The sequence below is a fragment of the Pinus tabuliformis genome, chromosome 6 (genome assembly GCF_031772625.1).
Source record: "Pinus tabuliformis cultivar Carrire ecotype Pingquan chromosome 6, CPIR1, whole genome shotgun sequence".
Lineage (NCBI taxonomy): Eukaryota > Viridiplantae > Streptophyta > Pinopsida > Pinales > Pinaceae > Pinus > Pinus tabuliformis.
In genome coordinates this window covers 496,799,890-496,817,998 of record NC_142292.1, presented here as the reverse complement: position 1 = coordinate 496,817,998, position 18,109 = coordinate 496,799,890, and positions in this window count along the sequence as shown.

Sequence of the window (18,109 nt, the reverse complement as noted above, 5' to 3'; positions counted from 1 at the left end):
AAACTGGCTCCAAGTATGAAGTCAATATGATGACTTATGCTTCTTTTGGGGGGTAATTTGTCTGGAAATTCATCCACTACTATATCTGTAAACTCCTGCCACATCTGCTGGATTTCTATAGGTAAATCTGATACCTCCGTATGCAACAACACTGTCCTTGCTTTCCTTAGAACTACGTAACCCATCTCACTATCCTCAACTTGTTTCAGAAACTATTTTCCACTAACCAACAATGCCCTTGGTTCACTTTTCCCTGATGTCCCTTCTTCCTTGATGGGCACAAGCGTATGCTTGATTCCATCCTTAACAAATCTATAACAGTTCGTCAATCCATCGTGTCCCACTTTCCTATCATACTGCCAAGGCCTACCTAGTAGTATGTGACATATATCCATTGGCATGATGTCACAGACGAATTTATCCTTATATATGCCTATTTGAAACTCCACCTCGCACTGTTCATCTACCAACAACTGATGGCCTTTTTGCAGCCATGAGACTCTGTAAGGGTTGGGATGTTTCAAACGCTTCAACTCCAACATTTCTACCATCTCTGTGGACACTAAATTATCAGTACTACCTCTATCAATAATTAACTTACAACACTTACCTCATGACTTACAAACTGTTCTAAACAAAGCCTTCCATTGTGTCTATTCGATGACCTCCTGGACTAGTTTTAAAAATACCTTGTGCAGCACTGGGGCTTCCCCTGTCTCTGGAGAATTTTTTGCTTCTTGGGGAGGTGCCACTGCTTCTTCTGGTTGTGCAACATATGCACCCCACTGTCCATCTTGTTCTGCTTCCGGACATTCAAACGATCTGTGTCCCCATTTATGACACCTATAACATTGGTAACCAACCCCTCCTCCTCGGCCATTTCCTCTGCCTCGTTGGGATGACCTACCGCCTCTCGCATTATCGCCTGTGTCTACTGATCCAGAAGTTCTGGAACTGCTACCTTCATCATTATTACTAGCAGTCTGCCCTCTTCCATATGACTAGCCATTTCCCCTACTGGCTCCTCGTCCTCTCCGAGCATTTTGCCTTCTAGTAATTTTCTCTTCAGCTTTCATCACACTCTGATATGCTTCTTCCGTGTTCTTTGGAGATAAAATACTGATTTCATCCAAAATTTCTAATCTTAACCCATTTACATACCTGGCTATTCTTTCAGCAATATCCTCTGTATATCTGGCTCGCAAATTCACTCGATAGAACTCCTCTGTGTACTCCCTTACTGTCAATCCTTTGTATTTCAGATTTTGCACCTGCTTGTGTAGTGCAATTTAATTCCTTCGGCAGAAATCTGCCCGTTAACTTGGCCACCATCCTTGACTAGGTTTTAATCGGTGACTCATTCAATCTTTTTCTCTCCGTCTAGACACTATCCCACCACAAGGCTGCGTGTCCCTTCAATTTCGTCGCAACGAACCTAACTCTGCAGTCTTCGTTGACTTCCTCACACTCGAAACACTTATCCATCTCGCTGATCCAATCCAATAAAACTTTGATAGACAGGCCGTCGTCATAATTTGGGAGTTCTGGCTTGGGTTTACTGCTTGCCACTAAAACAGATCTCAACAATCTCACTTCTGGGCTCTCACCTTCTAGTCCATCTACTGCTACTTTAGTTTCCTTTTTGCTGTCATCACCTATCTCCAGGTCTCTTCTTCTCCCTGCCTCCACTGCCTCAAAATGGGCAAAAAGAATTCGAATCTCCTCTCTTAGTCCTTCCTTCGCCAACCTTCAAACACCTCTACCATGACCTCGCCTTCCTCTTTCCATGTCTTCAATCAATTTAACCTGCTTTGATACCACTTTGATGGGACCAGCCCAACACTTTTATAAACTATCATATGGGAATGATTTTGTAATGTTTATTTGGTTGATTAAATCATATGGTAGTGACTACACGTGGATGAAATGCAATTTGGATATTTTTGGTTTTGGTTTATGTGGCATTCAATTAAGCAATAATGAAAGGTACTTGCCTTGGAGTTTGCATTTCCCGCTCAACACTATGCTTGTTCCCTTTGTTTTTTGGTCTTTTCAGTCATTTTCTATTGCCCATCGAGGGTTTACTCCGCAGTGCTCTGCAAGGTCTCGGTGGGCAGCTATGCTGCAAGCCTTGGGCGCGCTTTGGTTTCTCTTTGCTATGAATGTGTTGGTATTTAATCCCTGGTTCGTTAACAGGTGTGGCTCGTCTTGTGGTTGCCTGGGTAAGACCTCTGTTGTGTTTCAGTTTCTTTCTACCATGGGTTCTATAGGCCGTCGTATGTCAACTCATGCACTGATATTACTCATTCTGGTTGGCAACTCAATGTTTGCTTGTTTCCAGGTTTGGTTCGATGGCTTTCTTCCATCTTCAAATTAACACACAAGTAATTTCTCTTTCTCTATTTCAACTTATGTGTTTCCTTCCACAGTTCCTGACCTGGATTGCTCCTTGATCTCCACAGTTAGTCAGTGTTGTTGGTGGAATGCTTGTCTCTAGCCTCACTGCAAACTCTCAAGTAATTGTTTGCAATTTCAACGGTTTGGTTTTTCCTTTCCAACTCTATACTTCCACTTCTGCTGCACTATATCTACTAAAACCTGTGTATCATGGTTGTGCAGGTGTTAAGGGTTTGCCGTTGGAGGGTTTGGCTATACACGTCTTGGTCCTGTCTAGTAGGCTCTACCTCTTTGAACGTCTTTTAGTTTTCGTTTCGGTCTTTAACTCCATCTTTGGTTTAGATGGGTTTGTCACCCACGTTGCTTGTCAAGTGGCTCTTTAGCGATGCTCTGTTGCTTCGAAACTCTGGCTTCCACTGTGTCTTGACTGCAATCTTTTGTTTGTAACTGCAATTTCTTTCTAGACACTTACCAACGGTTTTGTCATTCTAGGGTCCACGTATCTATGTTGTGTATAATTATTGTGGTTGAAACCCTTGCCTAGGGTTTATAGCTCATGTTTTGATAGTTTTGTTATATAATTGTAACACACTGGACTTTGAAATTTTGGAAGGAAATTCTTCCAGGAAATGTAATAATATTAGATTTGGATTTACCTGAATTACATTCACTGTTTGTTTTCTCTAAATTTCCTAGCCGGAATTGCCGTTATTTGTCTTCAATTTGATTGAGATATGATGTGTAAATGTACACAATCCCTGTAGCTATGCTGGCAATTTTTTATATGGCAGCAAATTAAGTGTATCGTGGAAACTCTCGCTCGGCCGATAGGTGTTTGGCCAGTACTAAACCCTGGTTGTACCACTCCTGGTCTATTTTCACTATTTGCTTCGAATGAATTACAAACCCTTGTACTGTGTTTGCTCCTCAGTCTCACTATGAGAACTGGTTCTTTCTCTCAGGAAACAAAAAGAATTTATTTTCAAGAATCTGTGTATGATTAGTTGTATGCTCAGATAATCATCAAACAGAAAACATAAATTACAGTAGACATACAGATGGACAAAACTTTGATTTCTTTGTTGTTGTTTTTATTTGAGTGCGAGAGGTGTTGAACTGAACCCCTTACATGATTTGTCCTGTTACATTTATGTGTTTCCAGTTCCAGTTAATGAAACTGTACAGTTGCTTTTCAGTTACAAACTTTTACAGTTACTTGGTTACTAGTCATTCGTTCTATCTTATGACAAGATTTCCCTTAAGATACATTTGTCTTTTCCCTTTTAAAATAATAGGGCAGTCATTAATCCCTGACTTGTTAACAATAGACAAACAAATAACCTTAACTGATCAACTACCCTTAACTAAGTTGGAAATTAAAATAGAATAAAAAAGATCCTATCTACTATTCTGTCAACCAACATAAAGACAAATAAAAGTAAACTCAACTTTTTGACCTGGCAGAGACTGACACCCAGTCATGGTGCCTGAGTTGGATGCTCCTGCATCAATAGATCAAGGCCCCTATAGTACTTGGAAATTCAGACTATCCCTCCTAAGTTTAGATGGGATTCAAATCCATTGCACCCATTATAGTGATGCATAAAAGAAAGGCCTAATTTCCTGCAACAATTCTACAATACAATGCTTACTACTTCTTGGCTCATTAATACCATGGGGTTTTTGCTGGGGGAGAAATACCATACCATGTGTGTTCATATTGAGGGATATATATTGAAGAAAAAATGGCATAATATATTGAGCATATAATAGGGGGTAAAGGGTTTTTATATTTGCAGGTATAAACAATGGAGCTCAAAGTTAATGAAAAAATGTAAAGGGGTATAATGAATGTTAATGAAAAAATGGATACCTACAATATCTAGTGAAAGTAGGTTTTTTTTTTAATTGGGATTGTGTATTGGGTTTGTATTGGTAAGGGGTAAAATAATGTGACTTTTAGAAGTATTTTCCAATAATTAGTCAAATTAAGGGTATTTTTTAGTATGGCACAAACACACATCATATGTCATAGGTTCATTTAGTGAAGCCCCCATGATTAATATGAGAATAAAAACAAAATAAATAGAGAATTGCACCTTTCATTCCCTGGCAGTTGAAAAAATATAAATCTCATAATAAATACATGAATTAGCCATCCTCTTCATTTACATAGGAAAATAAGCATTCCTCATTATTAACACACACAATTTCAACAACATTGTGAGCACATATATATATATATATATATATATATATATATATATATATATATATATATATATATATATATATATATATATATATATATATATATATAATTCACATACACAAGTGTTTAGATAAGAACTTCTCTTATAATGAGCAGTATGGCAACTAAGATTGGGACTTCAACTCTCCGCCCAACCTTAGATTGATTGCATTGTGAGCTTTCTTACAATTAATCACCCCCGAGCTAGTTTTAGAGCTTGAGGAGGTGTTCTTAAAGGAAATAACCAACACTCCCTGCTGAAATGGGGAATCTACAGACTATATTGCCTCCACGCACCAGTTAATATAGAGAATCCATAGTTTAAACTATTTCCACCCTCCAACTGATACAAGGAATCCAGAGATTATACCATCTCCACCCTTTAGCGGATACAAGGAATCAAGAGATTATACCATATCGACCCTCTAGTCAATATAGGTATTCTAAAGGTTATACCACCTCCACCCTAATAATAATGTCTTCAGTAGCTCCACCTTGAGCTAATTGTCCAAAGCTCACTAAGAATAATGAGGCAACAATACTTTGAGTGTCTCCACCCTAAACCAGGAGTCCAAAGCTTACTGAAAGTAGTTGTTAAGCCTACAACCAAGCATATAAAGACTCCCTAGACACTATGATAGCCACCAATCCAAAGGAATAATGTCTCCACACAAATTGATAATTCAGAGGACCTTTTCCATTCACTTGACATATGTTCAATATGTCCTTCCAATGCTCATCACCAAGGATACACTGATTCTCACCATTCTTTAGGCAATTCCTTGCCCATATTTTTTTTGTGACTAGGGGAATTGCCAATTGGGTCAATTTTGTACTTGTGTGACACGAGGTTGACTCCAACTGCTACTACTATAACCCCTAGGTTCCTACAAAGGCCCCTCTCCACAAACACAGGTAATACGAGAGGATTTTAATCTTAATCACTTCAATCATAACACTTCATCTTCATGGGCTTTCCAATCGAGCTGCCCCTTAGGGAATATATGTTGATATATTACTAAGTATATGTGTTAGTATATATATTGACATATTGTATGTTGGTATATATATTAGTATATATGTCGACATACTAGATTTAGTGTTGGTATATATATTGACATACTATGTAGGTACATATTAGATATCTATGTCCATGTATATACCTACAGATATATTGATATGATGTTGTTATATGTGTCAACATATATTAATACTAGCATATATATATAAATACACCAATGTACATGCCAACATATATGTACTAGTCGTATATATATTGAATACATATTATGTCAGTGTACCAATGATGATCCTCATTGGGAAAAATTGCAAAATGAGGACCACCACACAAGCAATGGAATATTTATCCTATAGGTATAATAGGGACACTATTAGAGGTTTGGCATGTTACAGATTTGTATTAGGGCCCTAACCATGTTGTAAGGGAAACTACTAGCATCTTAAGGACAACCTATTGTAGCGGCTACAACCACCCTCCAAAATTTTTCCTTAGCCTATTTTGGAGCCTCCCTACCAACCTTACATAGCACTTTGTCTTGCTTCATCAAGTACTCAAGCTTCAGTGTTTTCCTCACACAAAGGCAACCTGTCAATCACAGTTGATCCATTCCCCTCGCAGGTTGCTCACCTGAACTTGGTCCAGCTGTAGGTTAAGAAACTTCCCATTGAAAATTGTGTATTTCAAGAGGGCAACCAACCTTTCCTCCAGGAATTACACAATCCTCTCTCACAGCTTGCTGGGCTCCAGGATTGCGCAATCCTACCAGCCAACCCTCCCAGCAAGATTTGTGCAAATTTTCCCAGCAACAGGTTGTTCAGCCCAAGATTTGTGCAAATCTCGACAGTAGTCAACTGCTCTGCCCAGAAATTACACAAATATCCTGGGCAGCCAACCCATCTGCTAGCCATAAATGTGCATTTTTCTTCAACAGTTGAGAAGTCTCTTGCATGTGCAACTGAGTTGACCGGTTCCCTCCAGGACTGACCAAAACAGACTTTCATGCATGCGCTGTTTCTTCCAAGGCAGCATGCAATGGCATCCCTTGTTTCAGGGATCTATGTTTAGTAGTTGGAGGTTACATGAAAGGAGCAATTCTGAAACCTCCCACCAAGTGTTGCTTCCCCTAGATTCGTGGCATGTGTGTCACAAACTTGATGTTATCAAAACTCATCAACCGGATGCTGTAGAGCTCATTCCTCACATCAACGTTGCAGCTCTGACATCCCACATAACATCTAGGAGTAGTTGGCACATCCAGCTCAGTTGTTTCGGGGTAAGCCCCCTTCCCATGCCTTGTGCTACATTTCTGTCGCTTTTTTTGTTTTCACTTGTGGGAATGTTATTTGCTTGATTTCTTTGAATGCTTGCTGTCATTTACATATATGCTAGCTTTTCCTAGCCATATTTCAATTTTTTTTGCTATCTCACTGTTGTCGCATGCATGAAACTATTTTTCATGGACATTCGCCCAACCCGTGAACGTCCTCACCCAAATGCATGTTGATCTGTTTGATGAATCTTTAATTCATGTTTTTCATGTAATGTTAATCACTTCTTCTATCACTTAGTGTCACCATGCATTCACTAACTTACTTGCCTTCAATTGCCCGTCGGTGAGTCATCCCAACCTTGACTCGAGCTTTGCCTTCACCAAGGCTGCATTTCGCAAACTGGGAAAGGAAGTCTCACCTTCCTCTCTAGATTTGCACAGTCCTACCCAGAACTAGCCTCTAGGACTATTTTGCACATTTATGGAGGACAATGGCTGCGTGGCCCAAGAAATTGCACAAATTTGTCCCTAGGCCAGCAGTCCTTCCCAACTAGAATTCTACATCGTGTAATCCTAGCAGTCAATAGCCAGAATGGACTATGCCTTGTGCAGTTCCAGCAGCCAATCTGTCTCCCAGTAGCCCAGACTGTGCCTTGTGCAGTCTTGGCAGTCGATCTCCCGACCTCTCGGTCAAAATTGTGCAACCTTCATGATCATTCACCCAAGTACGTTGCAAGTCAGTTCTCATGTTCATCCTGGTTTCTGACTGATATATTTCTTGCCATGAGTGTTTCCATGTCTCCAGGTATCACAAGTGTTCATCTGCCTCTTAGCAGTACAGGTACAATGGTTTCCAGGAGAGCAGAGACGAAGACACCATTCAAAGCACACTTGGGGATGCAGTCAATCATTTGTCTACTGACTTGCCTACCCATGAAGAAATCAAATTGTTCGTAGACAAGGATATCAAGATATGACAACAAAAACATCACAGTAAGTAGCATCATGAACAATAGCTGAAGAGAGCATACCAAATGCAATGAATGCAAGAGGAGGGTTTTTTACAACATGAAGATAGAACAAGGTTGTATGCTCAATAAGATCCATTGATGATGAAAGAAACTTTGGAGACTCCGGCTATGAGGTGACGACATGACATGAAGATCGTGCGAAGGCAAAGAATGGAACAAAGAAGGAGTTGCATGTGCTAAAGTAGCCACTCAAGGAAGAACATGGAGCTGCAAAGATAGACGAAAGAGTTGCAGCATGATTAGGAATAGCAGTGGGCGCAGCGTGCACTCACAGACGAAACTGCACCCGTACAAGATAAATATCCATCTAGGCAGCTAACATGGAGCAAACATGGTGAGTAGTGTTGTTGATCTCACACAAGGGATTCAACATCATGCATGTCGTTGAGTGCATGCATGTAATCCAACCCATTCAACACACTCACCAAGGCGAAGATAAGAAGCAAGTCTAACTGGAGCTGAACATGTACTTTGGCAAGTTGATGCACATGATCACCCGCACACACTTGAAGATGAGCACAGACACTATGCATCAGTGTGTTTCCAGTTCAGCCACACTAAAGAAGACCATACACATGTTAGAAAATGAGTTGGATGAAGGAGACAAACCAATGCACCAGTTGCAATGGAGGAAAGAGTTTTCTTAAGCAAGATGTCACCATGAGGTGCATGCACACCATCATGGATGACCAAGTTTGACATCAACTCACCAACTTCACCATCACAAGCATATCAAAGAGTTGGTCTCATCACAGCGGACTGAGTGTTATTGATGTCTTGCAAGGCTTGCTTAAGCCATGTTGTCTCCCATGAGTACATGTGCATTGTAACGTTGAGTCATGTCAAGTGTAATTCAAGTGTCAATAGTTGGACGTAACAGTCATAGAGTAGGTGAAGATTCATGAGGGTAGTTGAACTATCACAAAGGGGAATGTCAACAGTCACCCCACCCTTTGCTATAAATAGTCATTCATAACTCATTGTATAGGCTTTTGGTCAGCCAAGCTTCAATTAAGATTATCTTGAATAAGGCTTGGATAGTATTGTAATGCGCCTTGGCTTCTCCACCACATAGAGCTAGTACATCTCTTTGGAGGAGCAGGCAGATGTGGCTGTAACATTCCACTGTTGGGGCTAGCAGGTTTACATGGATGTATTGTATGATTATGACTTACACTTCTCTATGTAATAAGAGCCAACACATTTTCATGCATATGTTGTTATTGTAGTTGGACTTCTCTGTTTGCTTTAATGATATATGTTGTTTAAATTATGTACTTGTGTATTAACTTATTCACATGCAATTATATGAATCTTGTTGTTAATGTGTTGCATATGTTGTTAATGTTGTCATCATCCATGTCGACTGCTTTGTCGCACATAAAACAGACATTTCACTTGAACCTTGCTATAACAATCATTGCACTCATCTTAGACTGATTCGTGATTGTTGTACGTGTTATCTTACCTTGTATGATGTGACTACCACATCTTATCTGAATGGAAAATGGCATCAACCCATGGTATTCATCCACACATGTTATTCATCCACCCATGGAATTTACCCATGGTATTGTAAGTGGCATCCACCCATGGTATTTATCCACCCATGGTATTCATCCACCCATGGTATTTTCCCATGGTATTGTGACATCCACCCATGGTATTCACTCACCCATGGAATTGACCCATTGTATTGTGACATCCACCCATGGTATTCATTCACCCACGGAATTGACCCGTGGTATTGTGACATCCACCCATGGTCTTCATTCACCCATGGAATTGACCCGTGGTATTGTGACATCCACCAATGGTATTCATTCACCGATGGAATTGACCCGTGGTATTGTAACTGAAAAATACTATAGGTAACAAGTCACATTTTGTAAAAGGATAGATTATTCACCACAATGTAGTCCTTACAATTATTATCTATTTTAATAAAAAGTTTCTTTGTGGTTTTGTTTATTGGGCATTCTCCTTTTTTTCTTATGGAAATTTCAAATCTTCAGATCTTGGGGGCCTCCCCGCAAAGATCCATTTCAATCTTTTAGATCTTGAAGGCCTCCCCCCAAGATCCGGAGCAATGGTATCAGAGCAGGCTATGATTCCATGGGAATGAGGGTTTCATGCATATTTTAGTTGCAAATTTTTTCAGCGATATTCAACAAACTTCAAGCACATGCTCTAACCTCCATAGAGCACTTTCTTGGGCCAAGCAGGAAGAATTTTTCTTTTTTCATTTTTTGCAGGATTTTTTTTTGGGCGGTGAGTTTTCAGATTACATATGAAACACTTTATGCAATATTTACAAAATCAAATACTATATCTAGATTCCTTGCGAAAAAATACCGAAATTCAACAAAACATTTGGCCGAATTGGAGTCTGGATGAGGGAGATATCACTGATTTAAAACCAACTATGTTGTAGAATTTTTTTTTCTGACGACAACTGGTGGACAACAACTCTCCTATCATTTTTTGAAGTTTTTTTGCAGAATTCCAAAACAAAGGATTGTAGATATGAGCTCCTCTTGAAAAATCACCCAATTTCAAAAAACAAATGGATCAAATTGGAGTTCGAGTGTGGGATATATCGTGAATTTAAAATCAACTATTTTTTTAGAACTTTTGTGACGGTGGAAAAATTGTGGCATGAATATGGGATTCTAGAATGTCCATATTAAGATTTCCAACACATGGGAAGATGAAAAATGGTCCTTCTACTTCCAAAAACATGTTATAATAAATATTATGAGTTATATTGACCAAGATATGTCCATTTTAATTTTGGAGAAACATTCGAAGTGGGTTCCCATTGGAGACGTGCCCTCTCACCCCACTTTAATAAGCACCTGCTTCACATTCATCAGTTTCAGCATAGCAACATTCAGCTTGGGTTATTTGGAGACGTGCCCTCCCACCCTAGGCTATGTGGGCACCTGATACTTCATCAACAACCAACATCACGATTATGGGTCAACCACACAAAATCCTTGTCATCGAAGTCCATTTGCTAGGATGCACACTGTCAGTATCACAGTTGGTCACAAGCATTACAGGGTATCTCTATCCTCAAATCTTCATTTGTCATGGTTATGGGTCATCCACAAACCCACACTTCATTGAAGTCCATTTGCTAGGCCACACATTGTCAGTATCACAGTTGGTCACAAGCATTACAGGGTATCTCTATCCTCAGATCTTCCTTCCTTATGGTTACGGGTCATTCACAAACCCACACTTCATCGAAGTCCATTTCTAGGCTGCATACTATCAGTATCAAAGTTGGTAACAAGCATTACAGGGTATCTCTATCCTAGGATCTTCGTTCATCATGGTTATGGGTTAACCACATAAAACCCTTCTCTTCAGTGGGTCTTCATATTCAACAAAGGCTTCGCAGGAGGGAATTTCACGCAATGGGGACCATTTCTTCTTAAGGAGGGAGGAATGATCCGAATGGAAAATGGAATCAACCCATGGTATTCATCCACCTATGGAATTTACCCATGGTATTGTAAGTGGCATACACCCATGGTATTTATCCACCCATGTTATTCTAAGTGACATCCGCCCCTGGTATTTTCCCATGGTATTGTGACATCCACCCATGGTATTCACTCACCCATGGAATTGACCCATGGTATTGTGACATCCACCCATGGTATTCATTCACCCATGGAATTGACCTGTGGTATTGTGAAATCCACCCATGGTATTCATTCACCCATGGAATTGACCCATTGTATTTAACTGAAAAATACTATAAGTAACAAGTCACATTTTGTAAAAGGACAGGTTGTCCACCACAATGTAGTCCTTACAATTATTATTTGTTTTAATAAAAAGTTTCTTTGTGGTTTTGTTTATTGGGCATTCTCCTTTTTTTCTTATGGAAATTTCAATTTTTCATATCTTTGGGGCCTCCCCCCCAAAATCCATTTCAATCTTTTAGATCTTGAAGGCCTCCCCCCAAGATCCGGATCAACATCCGAGTGGACTACTCCACTGGAAGTTGTGCATGTCCTTTCTGTTGTGTGTTCCTAGCCAAGTTGGGATTGATCCCTTTCAACCTGGAACTAACCTTCACCTCCTTCCCCTTTCAAAGTGTTGGAACCTCTCATACACCTTTCTTGACTCACTACATCAGTCACCTCTATGCGAGATCGCGGTCAAGGCATTACCTTACGACCCACTACTAGGAATCCTACACCAAACGGTCTGAGGTTTAATTGGGACTTCTTACCAAGGAGATCCCCTTGGCATGTCGGTGGGTCTAGCACTGTCAACATTTCTTGCACTAGAAGGAGGGCCTCATGACAAGTAGTGCCCTCCCATCCAATTTTGAATCTTTGCATATCTTTCATGGAGTCTTGCAGTCTTCTTCCCCCGAGGTGTTTTTCGAATTGTGAAGATATCTACATCTCAGGGAAGCTTTTCGATCTCTTGTCCACTCACACATATGATGGTGAAGGTGAAGTGGCCTGGACTGAGCACTTACATAACTTTCTTTCCATGATTTATGAGGAAGATGAGTTTTCTGACGAATAGGCCAGTTTGCTGCTTGCATACACACTTCGCGAATCTCCATTTTGTTGGGTGCTCTACCTATCGACTGACACCATGCACTCATTTTAGCACTTATATGATCTTATTGAAGACAAGTTCTATCATTTTTATCTAGACCATATTGACTGGCGACTGTTACAACAACGGAGGGATATGATGAATCCATTATTTATTTTTAGCAACGCTTCCATGACTTGCAGTTTCAAGCTCCGAGGAGCTAGATGAAATTTTCTTGTCTTTGGGACCGATTCAAGTAGAGCCTTAAGAAATCTAACCATCCCAAGAGAAAGTTTGAGATCAAGCCTCGCTTAAAATTCTTCGTTGATGGAGCTACACAATCTCATGTGGAAGTGGGCACTGTCTCAACTGATTTTCTGCCTTCCTCTTATTCAATAGCTCCACCACTACCGAGTGATGTTGAGGATCATGCTCACACACCTGTTCATCCTTCACACCCTCCCAGCATCACTTCACTCAATTTTCGTGTAGATTTGGTTGTGAGTCCTTAGAGTCCTCATATGCATTATTTTCTATGACCTCTGTCTTTTCACCTGGGTGTTCCTCCGAATGAAGTTGTCTTATGTTCATCCCTTCCAGACTCTTTGCTTGTTGTGAATGAGGAACAACCCACGGACTGAGTTGGTGTTGCACAACCAACATGCATTTTCGTTCATGAAGACTATGAGTGGGAGCTTGAGCATCAACACTCAGCGAAGGATGACTCCCTTCCATCTTAGCCCCCTCTGTTCTTTCTTAACATCTTTGGTGAACCTTCCATCCATGATTTCGCATGTGTGTCTTCATCCATGAATGCACTCATTGTTGATCTTTCGTAGGACACATTGTATGTTAGCCCATCATCCAACAACAAAGAGGACCAATCATTCATTGGAAATACACTTGATCTTTCATTTGATTTTTCCAGAAATGCAGAGGGTGAACATCCTTCCTCCTCATCTACCCCTCTGTGTGATTCATCAAACCATGAGGATGTCAACCAACATCCTGAATTTTTTGATCTTGGTTGTCATGATCTCTTCACCTCATCATCCAATCACGATGTTGATTCACTCGTTGTTAATCCATCTAAGCCACTGATCTATGAAGATCCATTTGTCAACGAAGTCAAAACCCCACAAACCATCGAGGCACTTTAGCCTGAGGTGATGGTTATGTCAGGCCCTTGTTGTCCTTAGGTTGTTTTCACTTCTGATCACGAAATTGTTCGAACACTCAAGGCTCCTCATCACTCATCTGTATGCACTCAAGATCAATCTAACACTTAGACTTTTCTTCCTCCAATCAAACTACATGATCCCATTGCTCATGCATTGGAGGAGTCTTACATTGCAAGCACTCATGCTCAACACAAGTTATCTTTGTTACTTTCGTTTGCTTGCATGTCACAGTCAAGAGTGTGCTTATGCTTCAAAGTTACACTTAGTTTCACACAGCACCATGATAAGTCCGCGGATTGCACGTCATGCACATGCACTCACATATGTCCCATGGGCACTTTGAATCATGAAATGTGGTTGTCTTCGTTGTTATATCTTTCTTGCTTGTCGGTTCACACAACTGGGTTACTCGCAAACCAAGCCTTCACCAACATGGGTTTGCTAGTGTGTCAATGGCTACATTGGAAGTATCACTTCACGTGATCAGGCCCATGTACCGTTAGTGTAGGAGTAGTAGTGTTTGCTTTCAGTTGTTTGCTTGCATGTGTGTTTGCTTACGTGTTTTATTTTCTTGTTTGTTTGCTTGCTTGTTTTTTTACTTTCTTCACTTTCATTTTTTCTTCTGCTCTTGCTTTACTTTGTTGATTGTTATCTCTCCTGTTTCATTCATAGGTTAGTTTTGTACGAAACCATGTATGACTCTTGAAGCAAGCTGAGTAAAGTATAAGAGGGCTTGTACAACTATCACTACTTGGTTATTTGTCATCTTGCCTTTGAATGATGAGCTTGTTACTTTTGGTCCATGATACATCGAAGGAAAATACGTATTGTTCGAAGTGAACCTTGGTGTAAATACAATGCTTGCGTGCTAACTAGTGTCACCTTCTCTAGTTGATTTTTTTTGGGTTAACCCTTGTCATCTTAGTCAAGTAGATTAAGGTAAGGGGGAAAACCTTAACAGGCACATCAGAGATACAATAAACTACTTCTCTACTGGAACAACCTCTTCTACTCTCAATAAGTTAGGATCCCTCTTCCGCCTCTAAAATGAATAAGTGCTATGTGCAGTGAAAAATGAAAAAATGAAAATTCAAAAATTCAAAATGAAAAATGAATAAGGCAAAATAAGAGAAAGGCTTCCTGCAGAGGGAGGTGATGCAAGTAACTCTGTCGGGGTATTGACCAGGCTCGTTGGCAGTGGAGCCATGCTTGTGTTCTTATGTGACTCCACCGAGGTACTGTCCAGGCCTACTGGTAGTGGAGCAACACCAGAGATGAAACTAAGACTCTAACAACTATACTGCTTGTGTACCTATATACCCCTCAACCCTAATCGAAACAACTATGTTTCCTTGGCTTGTAATGTGTGTCAATCGACCAAGGGCTTGGAAGATGCTGCATCTTACAATCAAGTTAGTGTGAAACAAAGATGAGCTAAGCACTAAACAATACTTCTGGAGGTGTTAGACTTGCTTTTCACGAACAAGGTCTATGCAAAGAGCTAGAGCTCTACCAGTGTGTCGCCAAGTGTTGTAGTGGCTATAACCACCCTTCAAAATTTTTCCTTAACCTGTTTTGGAGCCTACCTACAAATCTTACATAGTACTTTGACTTTCTTGGTCCAGTACTCAAGCTATAATGTTTTCCTCGCACAAAGACAGCTTGTCAATCACAGTTGATCCATTCCCCTCACAGGCTGCTCACTTGGACTTGGTCCAGCTGTAGGCTGAGCAACTTCCCCTTGAAAATTGCGCATTTCTAGAGGATAACCAACCTTCCCTCCAGGAATTGTGCAATCCTCTCTCATAGCTTGTTGGGCTCCAGGATTGCGCAATCCTGCTAGCCAAACCTCCCAGCAGCAGGCTGTTCAGTCCAGGATTTACACAAATTTGGGTAGCAATCAGCTGCTCTACCCAAAAATTGCACAAATAACTTGGGCAGGCAGCCCATCTCTCAGCTAGAAATGTGCATTTTTCTCGAGCAGTCTCTTCCATGTGCAGCTGAGTTGACCTGTTCCCTTCGGGACTGAGAAAAACAACTTGCATGCATGGCCTATTTCTCCCAAGGCAGCATGAAAAGGCATCCCTTGTTTAAGGATCTATGTTCAGTAGTTGGAGGTTAAATGCAAGGAGAAATTCCGAAACCTCCCACCAAGTGTTGCTTCCCCTAGATTTGTGGCATGCGCGTTACAACCTCAATGTTATCAAAACTCATCAACCGAATGCTACAGAGTTCATTCCTCACATCAATCTTGCATCTCTGACATCCCACATCACATCTAGGTGCAGTCAGCACATTCAGCTGAGCTGTTTCAGGGTAAGCCCACTTCCCATGCCTTGTGCTGCATTTCTATCGCTTTTTGTGTTTTCTCTTGTGGGAGTACTATTTTCTTGATTTCTTTGAACGCTTGCTGTCATTTACATATATACTGGCTTGTACTAGCTTTGTTTTAGTTTTTGTTGTTATCTTGAACTATTGTCACATGCATGAAACTATTTTTCACTAATGTTCGCCCAACCCAGGAACTGCCAAACCCACATGCACGTTGATCTGTTTGCTGAATCTTTCATTCATGTTTTTCATGCATTGTTATTAACTTCTGCTATCACTTAGTGTTGCCATGCATTCATTGACTTACTTGCTTTCAGTTGCCCGTCCGTGAGTTAGGCCAACCTTGGCCCGGGCTCTATGTTCAAAAAGGCTGCATTGCGCAAACTAGGAAAGGAAGTCTCACCTTCCTCTCTAGATTTTCACATTCCTGCCCAACAATCGCCTCTAGGACTATTTTTCACATTTCTAGAGGACAGTGGCTACTTGGCCCAAGAAATTGCACAAATTTGTCCCTAGGCTAGCAGTCCTTCCCAGTTAGAATTGTGCATTGCACAATCCCAATAGTCAACAACTAGATTGGACTGTGCATTATGCAATTCTAGCAGTGAATTAGTCTCCCAGCAACCCAGAAAGTGTGTTGTGCAGTATTGGTAGTCAGTTTCCCGACCTCCCAGCTGGAATTGCACAATCTTCATGATTATTCACCCAAGAATGTTGCAAGTCAGTTCTCATGTTCATTTTGGTTTTCGACGGATAGATTTCTTTCCATGAGTGTTGCCATGTCTCCAAATATCGCAGGTGTTCATCTGCCTCTCAATAGTACAAGTACCATTCAAAGCACACTTGGGGATGTAGTTGATCAAGTGTTTATGGACTTGCTTACCCATGAAGACATCAAGTTGTTCATAGACAATCAAGATATGACAACAAAAACATCACAACAAGCAACATCATGAACAACAATTGAATACAACATACCAAATGCAATGAATGCAAGAGGAGGAATGTTGACAACACGGAGGCGGAACAAGGTTGCAAGCTTGAGTAGATCCATTGATGTTGAAAGCAACTTTGGAGAATATGACAATGAGGTGATGACGCAACATGAATATCGTGTGAAGAAAGAGAATGGAACAAAGAAGGAGTTACATGTGTTGAAGCAACAACTCAAGGAAGAACATGGAGCTACACATATAGACGAATGAGTCGCAGAAGGATCAGGAACAACAGTGGGTGCATTGTTCAGTCACGGATGAAACTGTGCCCACACAAGTTAAAGATCCATCCTAGTAGCTAACACACAGAAGACATGGTGAGTAGTCTTGTTGATCGCATGCAAAGAATTCAACAACATGCATGTCATTGAGTACATGCATGCAATGCAGCCCATTCAACACACTCACCAAGGCAAAGACAAGAAGCAAGTACAACTGGAGCTGAACATGTACTTCCGAAAGTTGATGCACATGATCACCAACACACACTTGAAGACCAACACGGACACTATGCATCAATGTGTTGCCGGTTCAGCCACACCCAAGAATACCATGTGCATGTTAGCAGATGAGTTGGATGAAGGAGTTGAACCAATGCACAGGTTGCAACGGAGACAAGAGTTCACTTCAGCAAGATCTCACCATGAGGTGCATGCACACCATCACAGATAACCAAGCTTGGCATCATCTCACTACCTTCACCATCATAAGCATGTCAAAGAGTTGGTCTCATCACAATGGACCGAGTGTTTTTGATGTCTTGCAAGGCTTGCTCAAGCAATTTTGTCTCACATGAGTACATGTGTATTGTAATTTTGAGTCATGTCAATTGTAAGTCAAGTGTCAATAGTTGGGCGTAATAGTCATTGAGTAGGTGAAGAGTCATGAGGGTAGTTGAACTGTCACAAAGGGGAGTTTCAAGGGTCACCCCACCATTTGCTATAAATGGTCCCTCATAACTCATTGTATAGGCTTTTGGTCAACCAAGCTTCTATAAAGACTATCTTGAAGAAGGCTTAGATAGTATTGTAACACGCCTTGGCTTCTCCACTGCACGGAG